Source organism: Dermacentor variabilis, chromosome 4 (genome assembly GCF_050947875.1).
Source record: "Dermacentor variabilis isolate Ectoservices chromosome 4, ASM5094787v1, whole genome shotgun sequence".
NCBI classification, from domain to species: Eukaryota; Metazoa; Arthropoda; class Arachnida; order Ixodida; family Ixodidae; genus Dermacentor; species Dermacentor variabilis.
In genome coordinates, this window is record NC_134571.1 from 25,430,848 (window position 1) to 25,445,083 (window position 14,236).

The following is a 14,236-nucleotide window of genomic DNA, read 5'->3' on the forward strand; positions in this document are numbered from 1 at the left end:
CCAGTCGTAGGCCGAGATTATGAACTGGATCAAGTCGCTTAATGTATGACTGCCTAGCTGCACCATAAACTATACTGTCGTAGTCGAGGATGCTACGTACAAGGGACCGGTATATACGTAGTAGACATGTTCGGTCAGATCCCCAGCGCTTATGCGATAAAACCTTGGGCATATTTAGCGCTTTATTTGCTTTAATTTTTGTTGCGTTAATGTGGGCCAGGAAGTTCAGTTTAGTGTCAAACGTTACGCCTAGAAATTTGTAGTGTTCTTTGACCGGCAGCGTTGTACCATGCAATGTGAGACCTGGAGTGCAATGTAACCCTCGCTTCTGGGAAAATAGAACTGTAACATTTTTGTGTGTTGAGAACCGGAAACCACTTTTGTCAGCCCATTGTGTAAGATTATTTATAGTCATTTGTAGTTGTCGTTCGGAGGTGGGTAAGTTTGAGGCGCGGCAAGCCATTTGCAAATCGTCTACATATATTGAGTGCATAACAGAGGGTGGGGATGATCTTATTTACAGAGTTCATTTTGACTATGAATAGCGTCGTGCTCAGAATGCAACCTTGTGGAACGCTATTTTCTTGTGTGAATGTGCGCGAGAGTATTGTGCCGAGACGTACTTGAAATGTTCGGTTTGACATGAAATCGCATAGACAATTTAGCATTCTTCCGCGAATTCCCATGTCAGCTAGGTCTCTCAAAATTCCGCATTGCCAAGTGGTATCATACGCCTTTTCAAAATCAAAGAAAAACGCAAGGCAGCATTGCTTGTGAAGAAACGCGTCACGTATTTCATGCTCAAGTCGCACGAGATGGTCAGTGGTAGAGCAGCCCTTTTTGTATCCGCACCGGTGCTTGTCTATTAGGCTTCTTGTTTCAAGGATGAATGTGAGTCTTATGTTTATAATGTTCTCATAGGATTTGGCAAGTCAACTTGTTAGTGAAATGGGTCTGCAGCTGCTAGGGGATGTTGCGGGTTTACCAGATTTTAGAAAAGGCACTACTACCGCTTTTTTTCCAATCTGTGATCATTACCCCAGACTCCCATATCTTATTGAAAAATTTAAGAAGTGCCCCTACCGATGCTCGAGATAGGTGTGCCAGCATTGTGTAGTGCACACGGTCAAGACCTGTTGTTGTTTTTGTACCGGCAGAGAGAACTCTGTTCAATTCATGTATTGTGAGGGGATTATTGTACATTTCAGTTGAAGCCCCAGTGGTAGGCAGTCTCTCTTTCTCAGCCGATTCTTTATATATTAAAAATGAATTTGAATACTTTGCTGAGCTGGATATGTTATAAAAGTGTTCACCTAATAAGTTGGCCTGGTCCTGTAGTGTTGTTTGTGTGCCTGGACATGTAAGTAGTGGTATTGTGTATGATGAGTACTCTCCTCTAAATTTCCTTACCTGGTCCCACATTCGTTTTGATGAGACTGTACTATAGATAGAAGATATGTATTCATTCCATGATAATTTCTCTGCATTTCTTCAAATAAATCGTGCTTTGGCTTTGGCCTGTTTGAAATTTAGAAGATTGTTATAAGTGGGGTACCTACGTAGGATTCCCGAGGCCTTATTTTGTTCTTTTTTGGCTTCAGTACAATCGTTTGTCCACCAGGGATTTAGCTTTTTGCGCACAATACTGGATGACTGGGGTATTGTCTTTTCTGCCGCAGATATTATAACTTCAGTGATTTTTTTTATTAAGTTCATAAATACTAAGCTCTGGCGAAAAGACATTTTCCAGTTTCGCGTTCTCCTTAAAGACCTGCCAGTCAGCGAGCTGTAATTTCCATCGGCGTGGTCTAGTTACTAAGGTTTGTGGTGATGGTAGGAGTTTGATGAGTGCGGGTAAGTGGTCGCTACCACATGACATGTCCAGGGCTTCCCATTTAAAATCAGTAAAAAGAGGGCGAACAACAAGCTAAATCTAAACAACTATATGTGCGGGAAGTCGGTGAGAAATAAGTTGGCGCACCTGAGTTTAAAAGACAGATATCATTTGACAGAATAAAATCTTCAACGAGTTGCCCTCTTTGGTCAGTTTTGATACTGCCCCAAAGAGTACAATGAGCATTAAAATCTCCTACCTAGACATATGGCTCCGGTAACTGATTTGTTAGATTTTCTGTCTTTAATAGTAAAATGTGTGTGGGGTGGAATATATAGTGAGCCAATGGTGATGGTTTTGTACGATAGACTGGTGACAGCTACGGCCTCTAAAGATGTATTTAATTGGACATTTCATGTAGGAGTGCCGCCCTGCACGACTATAGCCACTCCACCTGACAAACGGCTGGAACATTCGCGGTCCCTTCGGACAACGGTGAAGCTTTTAAGGAATTGACTGTGTTTAGTGCCTAAGTTTGTTTCCTGTAGGCAAAATGCGACTGGCGAAAAGTTATTTGTTATGTCTTTAATGTCACCTAAATTGTGAATCAGTCCTCAACAATTCCAATGCATGATAAAAGCCATAGTGGCAGAATTGAGAATGTTAAATTTATATATATATATATATATATATATATATATATATATATATATACTAAGCAACTGTAGGTGACATTTGTTAGCGGGAATCTACTTTTGGAAGGACGGTAACCTTCCAGGTTACCGGTCCCTTTGTTCGCATAGTCATTTCGAGTTTGTCTTTCTTAGTGCGCTCCAGAGCGCGCTGATCTTTTGGCGTCGATGACGCCGGAGTTTTTTTGTCGACCTCCATAACCTTCTCCGAGGCGCTGGATGATCGAGAACCAGGCGCTGAGATGCGCATCTCGGGACTGGTGGTTCGATTTAGCCTGGGGCCCTGTGGAACCGGGGTCTGCAGGCCCGTCTGTGATGATGATGATGGAGCAGCACTGGCTGCTGCCCCCAAGGGGACGGATGGAGTTACTACTGGGCCACTGACTGCGGTCCCTGTAGACTCCTGAGACAACTGCGGTACTGTCCCCTGCCGCACCGCACTGGCGTAGGTTGTTTGAGGTAAGTGTGCTAATTTCTTTCTTGCTTCATAGAAGGAAATCTTCTCTTTCACCGTAAGTGCAATTATTTCTTTCTCTTTCTTGCAGCAAGGGCAAGATCGTGAATATGCTGGATGATCTCCTTTGCAGTTTGTACAGTGTGGAGCAGCATTGCAGTTCTCCGACTGATGGTCATTGGCACTACACTTTGCACATGTCGATTTACCTCTGCATGATTGCGATGCATGTCCAAATCTCTGGCACTTGAAACACCGCCTCCTGTTTGGGATATACGGTCTTACGTTGATCTTAAGATAGCCTGCATCAAGTGTAGTAGGTACAATACTGGTACCAAAGGTACGTGTTAATAACGCGTTTGGTCGGGATTTGTTCGTCATTTCTTCGGAGAGTTATTCTTTTAACTTTGATTACATTTTGTTCTTGGAAACCTTCCAGTAGTTCTTCATCGCTTAGGTTTAAGAAATCTTCTGATATTACACCCCTGCTTGTGTTGTGTTGAGAGAACGGTGTGCTGAGATTGCGACTTTGATGTTACCGACACTGGCGAGATCAGCGAGCTTTTCGACTTGGTCTTTGGTTTTGAGTTCAAGGAGGAGGTCCACAAATGACATCTCTGAAGCTTTGTATTGTTTTCCGATTTTTTCTACTAGGCATTTTGCCACTAGGAATGGGGATAATTTTCTCGTTGGTAGAGATCCTTCACTATGCATCACATGGTAGCGTGGGAATGTTTCTACATTGGTTTTTAGAGTGAAATAAAACATTGCTTCGGTGCGCCCTCTTTTGTTAGACGATCTGCAAGGGGGGGGATGCATTTGCCATGTCATTCTTAGAATATTCAGCAGCGATGGTAGCCACCCACCACCGAGTCCAACAAGGGGACGCTACGTACGAGGTTAGGAACATACCTGTAGACGTCAGCTATACAACGCCGCTATAACCTAATATATGTACCCAAGGCTGGGTAGATAAACACGGTTAACCCTTGCTGCCTGGAAAATGAGAAGTAAACTGAAGTGAGTAGAAGACAGGAAAGATTCAAAGTGAGAGAGAAAGACGAAGAGTGGAGAGGGGGACAGGAAGAGGCAACTACCGATTTCCCCCGGGTGGGTCAGTCCGGGGGTGCCGTCTACGTGAAGCGGAGGCCAAAGAGGTGTGTTGTGTGTTGCCTCTGCCGGGGGGCCTTAGATGTCCAAACACCCAGCATCGGCTCAACCCCCAGGATCCCCTTTTCCCCGGACACAGCTAAGCCGCGCACGGTTACACGCGGGAGGGTCCCCTCGTGTGCTCGGGTACGTGGTGTCGCAACACACCAAACGCCTGCTGACGCAGACGCCCCTGCGGGGTTATATATATATATATATATATATATATATATATACATAAAGTGACCAATCAGCTGAAGAAGATTAGTTTGCTTGGTTGACATCTATATTAACTCCCTCGGCGATATACAGCGCCTCATGCAAGTTTGCAAGGTGCCATGAATTTGAAAAGACAAAATCTTCACAGCACGCCCCCATTCATCACCCAGCTTGGTTACTTAAGTGGCTTTGGCGTTGCGGTGCTAAGCAGGGGATCGCAGGATAATATCCCGGCCTCGGCGGCTGCATTCCAATGGGGGGGGGGGGGGGGGAATGCAAATACGCCCGTGTCTCGAGCACTGGGTGCACGTTAAAGATCCCCAAGTAGTCAAAATCAATCCGGAGACCCCCACCCCCTTTCGCGGCCTGCTTCATAGTCAAATTGTAGTTTGGGCACATAAAACCACAGAGAAATTTTTTAATCCCCATTCGCCGCCAATACGTACACTGGGGGGGGGGGGGGGGACACAGTCAGAACCAGCACAGCGATCTAGCAGAGAGTGGTGCGCACAGTAGTTTCCCACACGAAACCGCGCCCGATACCCTTCCTTCAGACTTTATCTTTTTAGTCCTAAAATATCACTTTCCGTCGGGACACACACGCCTTAATCCTTAGCTCAGTGTGTCCTGCTAGCTCCTGTCCCCGTAATATTTCTCTCGCGCATGCAGTATTTCTTCTGAATATACGGGCGGCGGTAGGCCTTACACCTTCTGGGCTTGGGGTGCAAAACCTGAAGACTCAGTGAACTGCTCAAAGTGTTCAGCTCCAACGTGTACAGCGGACATTCAGCAGCTGTTGTGGTTCTGCTAACCATTGCATGCTATACGGACGGAGCAGGCAGACGCAAATGTAGGCTCATGGACGATAACTTCGCCAAGCCAATACTGCAATTTCTGTATGAGGAAGATCTCCGAGCAGCTTTCACTTAGATAAAGATCTATGCTGCAGGACAAGCTTCACGAAGGAAAATAAAAAAAATAAAAAGTTGTCATTTTTTTTTCTATGTGGGTGAAATGAAACGCAGTACTTTTGAACAACGAAAAGGTCGACGAATTTTTGTTCCAGGCTATATCGCAAGTTTAAAGGACGCGTTTGCCAGCTTCCTTTAATAAAACTTATTGTAATAAAACTTACTGTAATTATGTTCCGAACAGAGGTGCGTTCGCTACATTAGCGTGATGCCGAATGTGCCGTTGGCGCCGCCATTTTTCTTTTTGTCCTCTCACTTTTTTTGTTTCTGGCTTGGTTAACGATGCGCTGCTGTTCACGCGGGAAAATATTCGCGCTAACGTCCTTTCTACAATGTGAAAAGTAATACAATGTAATAATAGAAAACAAAGTGCACAGTGTTCGCATAACTCCAGATGTTCTTGTGCCACAATTCACGCGCGTGTTCTAACGACGCCTTTCTCTGGCAACACAAACTCACAGAAACAGCGCGACTGTAGGCTTGGGAACGTTCAAACCGCGATACAATCTGGAAGATATCAGAGAGCTGAAACCAGCCGCCCATCTCTACTTTTGTTCTTGTTTGTTTAAGGTGACATTTGGCGGCATTTAATGTCAGATGAACATAACAAAGACTGGCACGAGAATTGCTTACTTAAATAAAAAAAATAAGAAAGATGTTTCGAGTTGGAGTTTTGCGGAGCGGATCCGAACGCCAGTTTTGTTATCCAGTCAGAACGCCGCCGACTTAACCCGCGCAACAAATACACGCCGATACATATGTCGCGCGACGAGCGGCCATAAATAAGAGTCGGCGCGAAACTGCACTCCGAGATGTTGACGCTCCGTGAGCTCAGGCTAAGCTTCCAATTTTCGAAGAGGTCACGCCGCATATACGCACCACCCAGGAGCAACAGCAGCGGCAGCCATGCATGGCTTCAAGGGATTTGCGTGTCGGGACTCGGTCGCGCTGAAAGCTAGCAGACACGCATGCACTATCGGGAAATCCACCGGAAATATAAGCAGCCCCGAGACCCATCGACTCGCGGCTGAAAAGGGGATCCTGGGTGGACGGATTCGCACGCGGAGATTTCGAGAGCTATACATCTCGGAAGCCACCTGCAGCAATACCGGGACCCGCGCGCACGCTTTTCGAAGCATTCGAGATTTTATTGTGAACTGCGATCTTATCCGATAAGTTTCGTCAGATTTAATTTTTTTTTCCGGTTCGGTGCGTGCCTTTGTAAATCGACTTTTCTTCTGTTTCAACAACAGCAGGCAGTAGGATATTATAAAGACCTGTATATTCGAATGTTACTACTGCCGTTAACATCCTTAGAATACTTGCCTCACTTCCCAGTATTATACCAATCCATCTAATTGTATCTCTAAACGCTTTCCCGAAAAATTGGGTCACTTGATAACCGGCAGTGGGTATGGGCACGTATCATCACTAATTCCACGATCATAGAAGGTAAGAATGCTAATAGCAGCGAGATTAACATGTCGGATTTTGTGTATAGTCAGCCGTCAGCCACGCGTGTTGGCTAGACCCAGCAGCCACAGGTTGGCGTGTGATTTGCCTGTCAAGCGAGCGATCAAGATCCAAAGCCGGTGCATTTGCACAGGGGAGCTGTAATTAGTAGTCGCGATGGTAGGCAATGCAAACCTGTCCGCGTGTTTAAATCGTGGGCAGTTAACTGTGTTTAACAGAGCATCAGTAACCAAATTTTTATCTAATTCAGTGCAAATGTTGCAACTTGAGAATTGTGTATGTAACTACTTGAAACGAATCCTGAAGATGAACCAGTTACGAGATATGAGTCGTCAAACTTGCAGTAATATGCACTGCTGTTCTGTTTCCTTTTTAAAACAAAATGCCGTTTGATGGATTGCAGAACAAAAGTAACTGAAACATCAACGCATTGCGTGGCACTAGTTGCCGAACGCTTACCTAGATTTCGTTCCGAGCAGAGATGCCTCGTCATATATGCCCTAAAGCAGCGCTGTAACTAAGCGCATTTAAAGCTTTAATTAGCCCTGCGTAGTACTGGCATACCGGTTTGAGTTAAAGAAGCTTAATTCGCACATTTGTTCGCAGCCCTTCACCACAGCGCCTTTTGCAGATTAGGCGTATAGAATCGGGACGCGAGGCTCCAAGCAGTCAACATCGGTCTGGGCGTGCAACTCTGAAGTCGCGCCACGCAGCTCGCCACGCACGGAGGCTGGCACGACTCAACGACCCTCGTCTGGGAGGGGACGAGAGGAAGCGTGTTTTTTCCGATGCCGCCGCCGAGGTCTGCGAAAGGCGACACTTATGGGGCACGCCGGGGAGCATCTGATACGCTAGGAATTCTGGGACCCATGTGAGAAATGCGCACGTGACTGCTTACTCAGACAACATCCCGCGAGAGCTGCAATGATGCCGCGCGACCGCAGAAATAGCGGAGAGCCAGATGGATGCTGGCAATGATTGTTCGGCAGACCCTCTTCTCGGCAAATTCTTACGACGACAGCGAATAGCGGACTGCATGCATGCAGAGGGCTGACTCTGCGGAAACTTTAATGAGAACGCGACAAGAAAACTTAGTAAAAAAGACGGTAACCGCAAGCAAAAAGTTAGTAGTGAAGTGGTTACATCGTATACACAAGAGTTACTAACTTAATCTTTAATAGCTATTGATTGACGCAAGAGATACTGCAGGCGCATGGAGTTTAAATTAGTAATATCTGTCGTCTGTCCTGTGGTCTATTGTGCTGCCTTACGGCATAGTCGTAGCACAATATTTTGATACACTGTAGTTTATTTCATCATGTCGGATTGGCATATATAGGCAACCTCGCGTGACACACACATGTGCAGGCAGGATACAGCGAAAGAGAGAAGTCCTTCGCTTACCAAAGCATCAATAATTTTGCCATCAATTTTACCTGCTTTTGAAACAGTACAGTAGAGCGGGGAGGGGGGGGGGGGGTTGTACACGGCTACTATACAAATTATTCGATCTATATGCAGTATACTGTAGCACCAACTCTAAATCAGATATGATTCGGCGTTGCCTTGACTTACCTACGACATATCTAATACACAGCCCATGAAGTTTAGTGCGTTCGGACGCCTTCAATTTCCTCGACACACCTTTCTATCCGTTAAAATTGTATCAATACGCTCTTACCACGGTGAAAACCTTTCAAATCGTACAATAGTACATATGCTTCTATCCTGCGCAGGTAGTTGTAGATAAAAAACAATATAAAAACAAAAACAAAAAAAGAAACGCTGTCCGCTATGTGCAAGGACCACACAGCATACCATAAAGAGTGAATACTGAACAAAACGACAGAACGCTATAGTAACGTCAAAGCGAACAAACAATTGTCGTAACGCGTGACCGTCTGATGGGAGCGCAGCTCTTCCGGCTCCGACGCTGAGTGCAGCAGTGGTGAAAACATTTCCCCTTCCGGAAAATTATACGACGGGAAGTGGCCTCTCACATGGCGACTCCTCAGCTTCCGCCAGCAGAAGCCTGCTTGGATAAACAAGCGTTGCCACGTTGGTTTGTGCGTGCTGAAGAGGCATTTCCGTTTACTCTTGCTTCGGTCTGCATGCTAGAGTTACTGTACGCTGTATGTAAGGATACATTGCACAAGACAGTCTACGTGGATGCGATGTCGTTGTCTTGGTGCGATAACAGAAAAGAGAAAAAGAAAGAATGGATTAGTTAAGAAAGGTACTCACGCGACAGGGCACCCACATTTATGTTTTATTCGTCCTTTATTTATTTATTTATTTATTTATTTATTTATTTATTTATTTATTTATTTTGCTTCCTCTTTGGTAAAGGCTGCGACACTCGTTTGAGGGTGCATCATACAGCACACTTCTGGTGCGACCAGTATGTAGAGCAAATCTGGAGAAACCCCCTTTAAAACAGAAAACAGCGTGTTCCCCGAATTTTGGCACCCAGACGTCCGCAGTCATAGCCGCCGAACACCCAGCTGCAGGGTGGCGATAACTCCGACGCATCATTCGCAAATCTGCTGCGACAGACACTACCTCATCCTGCGTCACTCGGGTTGCTTCCGCAAGCTGCAAGTGACATCGAGCGTCGACTATCTTCCACCAAGCACTCAACAACTGAGAAGGGGGGAAGGTGCACGAAGTTACAGAACAATGCAGAAACATATCCTTCCGGTATTGAACAGCATTGGCATGCATAGACACCTCGCGGGCCTCCTTGGATTCTTCTAATTCCAGACGTTCTCGCTTGAGTACCGGGCATAGCGTGTAAATCCAAAGTGCCAGTAATTAACAAGATGACTAACATTGTCAGATATTTACATGGAGCACCAAGGTCACGTTTAGGTTATAGAGATGGATCATGTGCCACTGCGAGGGACCAACATCTCATTACGTGAATATAATAATAATAATAATAATAATAATAATAATAATAATAATAATAATAATAATAATAATAATAATATTATTATTATTATTATTATTATTATTATTATTATTATTATTATTATTATTATTATTATTATTATTATTATTATTATTATTATTATTATTATTATTATGAAGTTTTCAGCAAGGCTAAGCATAATATCGTTATATATCCGCAGTCTATCACCGACCAATTACGTATAACACACCCACTCGGCACCCCTTGCCCATTGCCTGCGCTGACGCTCTGCGAAACCATCTGTCCGGCTGCTCTATACCTTTCCGACATGTGACGGGAGAGGCATGCGGTCGAGGCGTTGCGTCACGTCAAGCACGACTGCCAATAGCCACTTGCTAAACCTAATTGACCATAGGGAAAAGTGTTGGCTTTAGGTACAAGATAAACTTAGAGTGAGTCCTACGCGAGTCACTAGATATAAAGGACAAAAATAAAAAGACATGCGTAAGCACCACAAACGTTTCATATGACGTAAATCTGAGGACATTACATTCCTCTTCTATATTATAGCTCGCAGATACTTCACGCAAGAAAGGTATGACTTAATTTATTGTCAAATATTGTTCTGTCGGCACAGCTAGTGTTCCAATCAAGTGACTTCAGCCTTGACTTTGTTGTAGAACAGGAAAAAAATAAAGACAAAAGAGGGGGCTTAATAGTTTGAGTGTCCTTCATATGACGGTCAGGGCACACATCATTTATCTTTTGCTCGTTTCATCATTTTTGAGATAAAAGGTTTGGACGTTTTGCTAGGGCTGGTGATCGTTGCAACGCTATTACAGTGGTCATACAGGATCACACAAACTCCACAGTCGACCAAAAACCTGTTTCTGCAAAGACCTAGATGATATTTTCGTCTTGTATTGGGTTGATTTGACGGCGCCGCTTTATAAATGTATAGAGTGATGCACCCAATTTCTCGCGCATAAGAACCTTACCAGTGATACAAGATATACTGCCATCGTAAGTGCAATCGGTTGTTTCTCTTGTTTGTTTATTACCACATGTTACAAAGAAAGAAAGAAAGAAAGAAAGAAAGAAAGAAAGAAAGAAAGAAAGGAAGAAAGAAAGAAATTAAAGAATAGAGGCGAAGACGAGGACTTACCTCATGCTCCTTTTGAGGGTACCGTGAATTCTACATTATCCATTGCATTATTTCATTTTGCAGAATGTTAAGAATAATGGTATGTATGTATGTATGTATGTATGTATGTATGTATGTATGTATGTATGTATGTATGTATGTATGTATGTATGTATGTATGTATGTATGTATGTATGTATGTATGTATGTATGTATGTATGTATGTATGTATGTATGTATGTATGTATGTATGTATGTATGTATGTATGTATGTCTTAAGAAGCCAAAAGAGACACCAATGACAACACAGGTGAAATTACTTGTACTTACTAATTCAATTAAAGAAATGGTAATTTAACGAAATTGAAAGTGGATGAAAGAACAACTTGCCGCAGGTGGGGAACGATTCCACGTCTTCGCATTACGCGTGCGATGCTCTTACCAATGAGCTACCGCTGCGGCATTTCGCCATTTACTCTCTGGAGTATTTATATTTTACTAGTAGAAATAACCCTGGGAATGTTAGCAGGTGCCACCACTCACAAATCTTGGCGGCGGATGTGGAACACCCTTACTGCTGCAGGCGATTTTCGACCATTTTCATTTCCATTAATTTGTCATTTCTTTAATTCAATTAGTAATTTCCCCAATGTTGTACTTGGTGTCTTTGTTTGCTGGCTTCCTTTTGATAGATATATATGGCGTCTTATGAGATAGATAGATAGATAGATAGATAGATAGATAGATAGATAGATAGATAGATAGATAGATAGATTGATTGATTGATTGATTGATTGATTGATTGATTGATTGATTGATTGATTGATTGATAGATAGATAGATAGATAGATAGATAGATAGATAGATAGATAGATAGATAGATAGATAGATAGATAGATAGATAGATAGATAGATAGATAGATAGATAGACAGATAGATAGATAGATAGATAGATAGATAGATAGATACCGGGGCGTCAGCACTTCCACATAGTGCCAATATGTTGCTTTTCTTCCTTCACGCACTCCCCGCCCCCCGCCCCCGTCCAGCCCTCATTTTCTTATCTCAAGGTGACCGAGCTTCTGGCTAAGCGTTTTTCTGCGTAGTGACTAAAACCGCACTGTTTCTTTTCTTTTTGTTTCCTTAGTTTATACTTCGGCATCTTCAAGCAAAAGCATTCATTAAATATTGCTACGGAACAGTGTTTACAATGGCGAATAGGCGAGCAGTGAGAAGACGACGACGATGATTAGAGGCTAGCGCGGGCTGTTGCCTCTTGGCCAAGTGCAGCGTATTCCCCTGTAAATATACTTGTATGTAGATTTTCGTCTGCGTCTTCCTACGTAACATATCTGGTGGAGGTGGACGTTGAGCTGGACGTTGAGGTGGACATGAACCAGGAGGATCCGAGACACGAGTTTAAATTATGCTCATGATTTGTAAGAATACCATGACTGAAAAAAAGAAAAAAACAGACCTTCGGCGCTGCTTAGAATTCCGACGGTGAAGATGTGGCTGTGCCACGGCTCTCCGCCCAAGAATCCGACTCTAAGCATAGCGGCAGCTCTAACCACACGCAGTCACTGGAACCCCTTGTGATAAAATCTGGCGTCATCTTTCCCATTTTTTAAATCTTTGATTAACCACGAATAGATTCGGACACGAGGCAATACTTATCTTTCTTTTTCTCCGCTTGCCTTGGATAATAGCTTGCGTCTTCCTCTTTGCTTTACAATATTGCCTGAAAGATTTTTTGTTTATTATTTTTATTTGTTAATCACGCTATTGCCGTGTGGGCGTGTGGTGACATATATGAAGATATTGTCTAGACTCTATGGATTGTCTACGGGTCGCTTCAGTTCCCAAGAGCACATACGCACCTTTGTAGACTGAGAAGTTGTCCAGCAATGTCGTTATTTGCCAGATGCAGTCATTGAAAAGGCAAAAGAGAAAACTAAAAATAAACAGGAAGAAAGAAAGAAAAAAGAAGGCAAGAAAGAGACATGGGCGCTAGCAGCAAGGCCAGCTTTTCATTACTTTTCATATATATATATATATATATATATATATATATATATATATATATATATATATATATATATATATATAGAAGTGACTCATCAACTTTCCTGTGATCGCATTGCAAGAAGGCACGAAAAAGAATTATAAAGCGTTATTAACTTGCTCGATTTTTACTCGGCTGATGAGGTATAGAGAGCTCTGCCACTGCTGGTGTGCGCATTAATACATGCGCTGTACTCCAGCGCTTGGTTGAACTCGCAAGACCTGAACCGATGTCTCGGTTCTGCAAGCAGGTATGTGGTAATGCAAGCACGTACCGTCCGCGGTAGCTATGTAAGTGGTTATGGCGCTGCGCTGCTAAGCGTAAGGTCGCGGGTTCGATCCCAGCAGCGGCGGTCTTATCCCCATGGGAGCTGAATGCAGAAACGCTTGTTTGTACTGTGCATCGGGTGCACCTTAAAGAACGCCGAGTAGACAAAGTTAATCCGGCAACCCGTACTGCCGGGTGCTTTTATTAGTACTTTTTTCCGAAAGGAACTCGCTTTTATAGGAATGGCGGTTAGGTGAATGCATCGATGTCATGAAATAGTATGCTTGTTGACCGAGGCGCACACGGACCCGCAACCTTCGTGCCAGCTATAGTTTTTATTTATTTATTTATTTATTTATTTATTTATTTATTTATTTATTTATTTATCAAAGCCCTGCTGTTGTTACGGCACACTTTGGAGTGCGACCGCAGCGCTGGAAATTCGCGTATATGGTGCAAGCTTTGGTGGAAGGAAAGGTTCTTTTTTCTTTGTTTCTTCATGGCGGGCACAGTTGTACCATATCCGTTTGGGAAAGCCGTCTTACAGAGCAGTTCGACGTTGTGGCGAGTTTTACCTATATAAGTGTGAATAATGATTTTTGTTAGATTGAATCGGACTTTTGCTAGTATCTTTCTGGAACTTTAGAATTTTCGGAAATTGTTCAAAAACGGTATAATTCCCTTAAATTTAAGTCGATATGATGGGATTTGAATGTAGAGATGGAAAAAAAGAAAGAGAGAAGGCAGGAATGTTAAGCAGAGAAGTACCTGGTTGGCGACCCTACCCGGGGAAAATGGGAGAAGGGAGATATAAATAAGGGGGGGGGGCGGAGATAGAAACTGACGGGGGGGGGGGGGTGAGGCGGTGAATCCAGGTGAGTGTGTGCACGTGGGCAGACAGCACCACGCAGTCAAAGGCGCTCGCAGAAGCCAGCCGTTTCAAAAGGTAGAAAAGCACCTTCACTGCCTTCTGGGTCGATGATCGGTGGGGACGGCGTTCCAGTACTGTCTCTACACTCACTGGATGATCATCTAGTCTCCTCAATGGTCATTA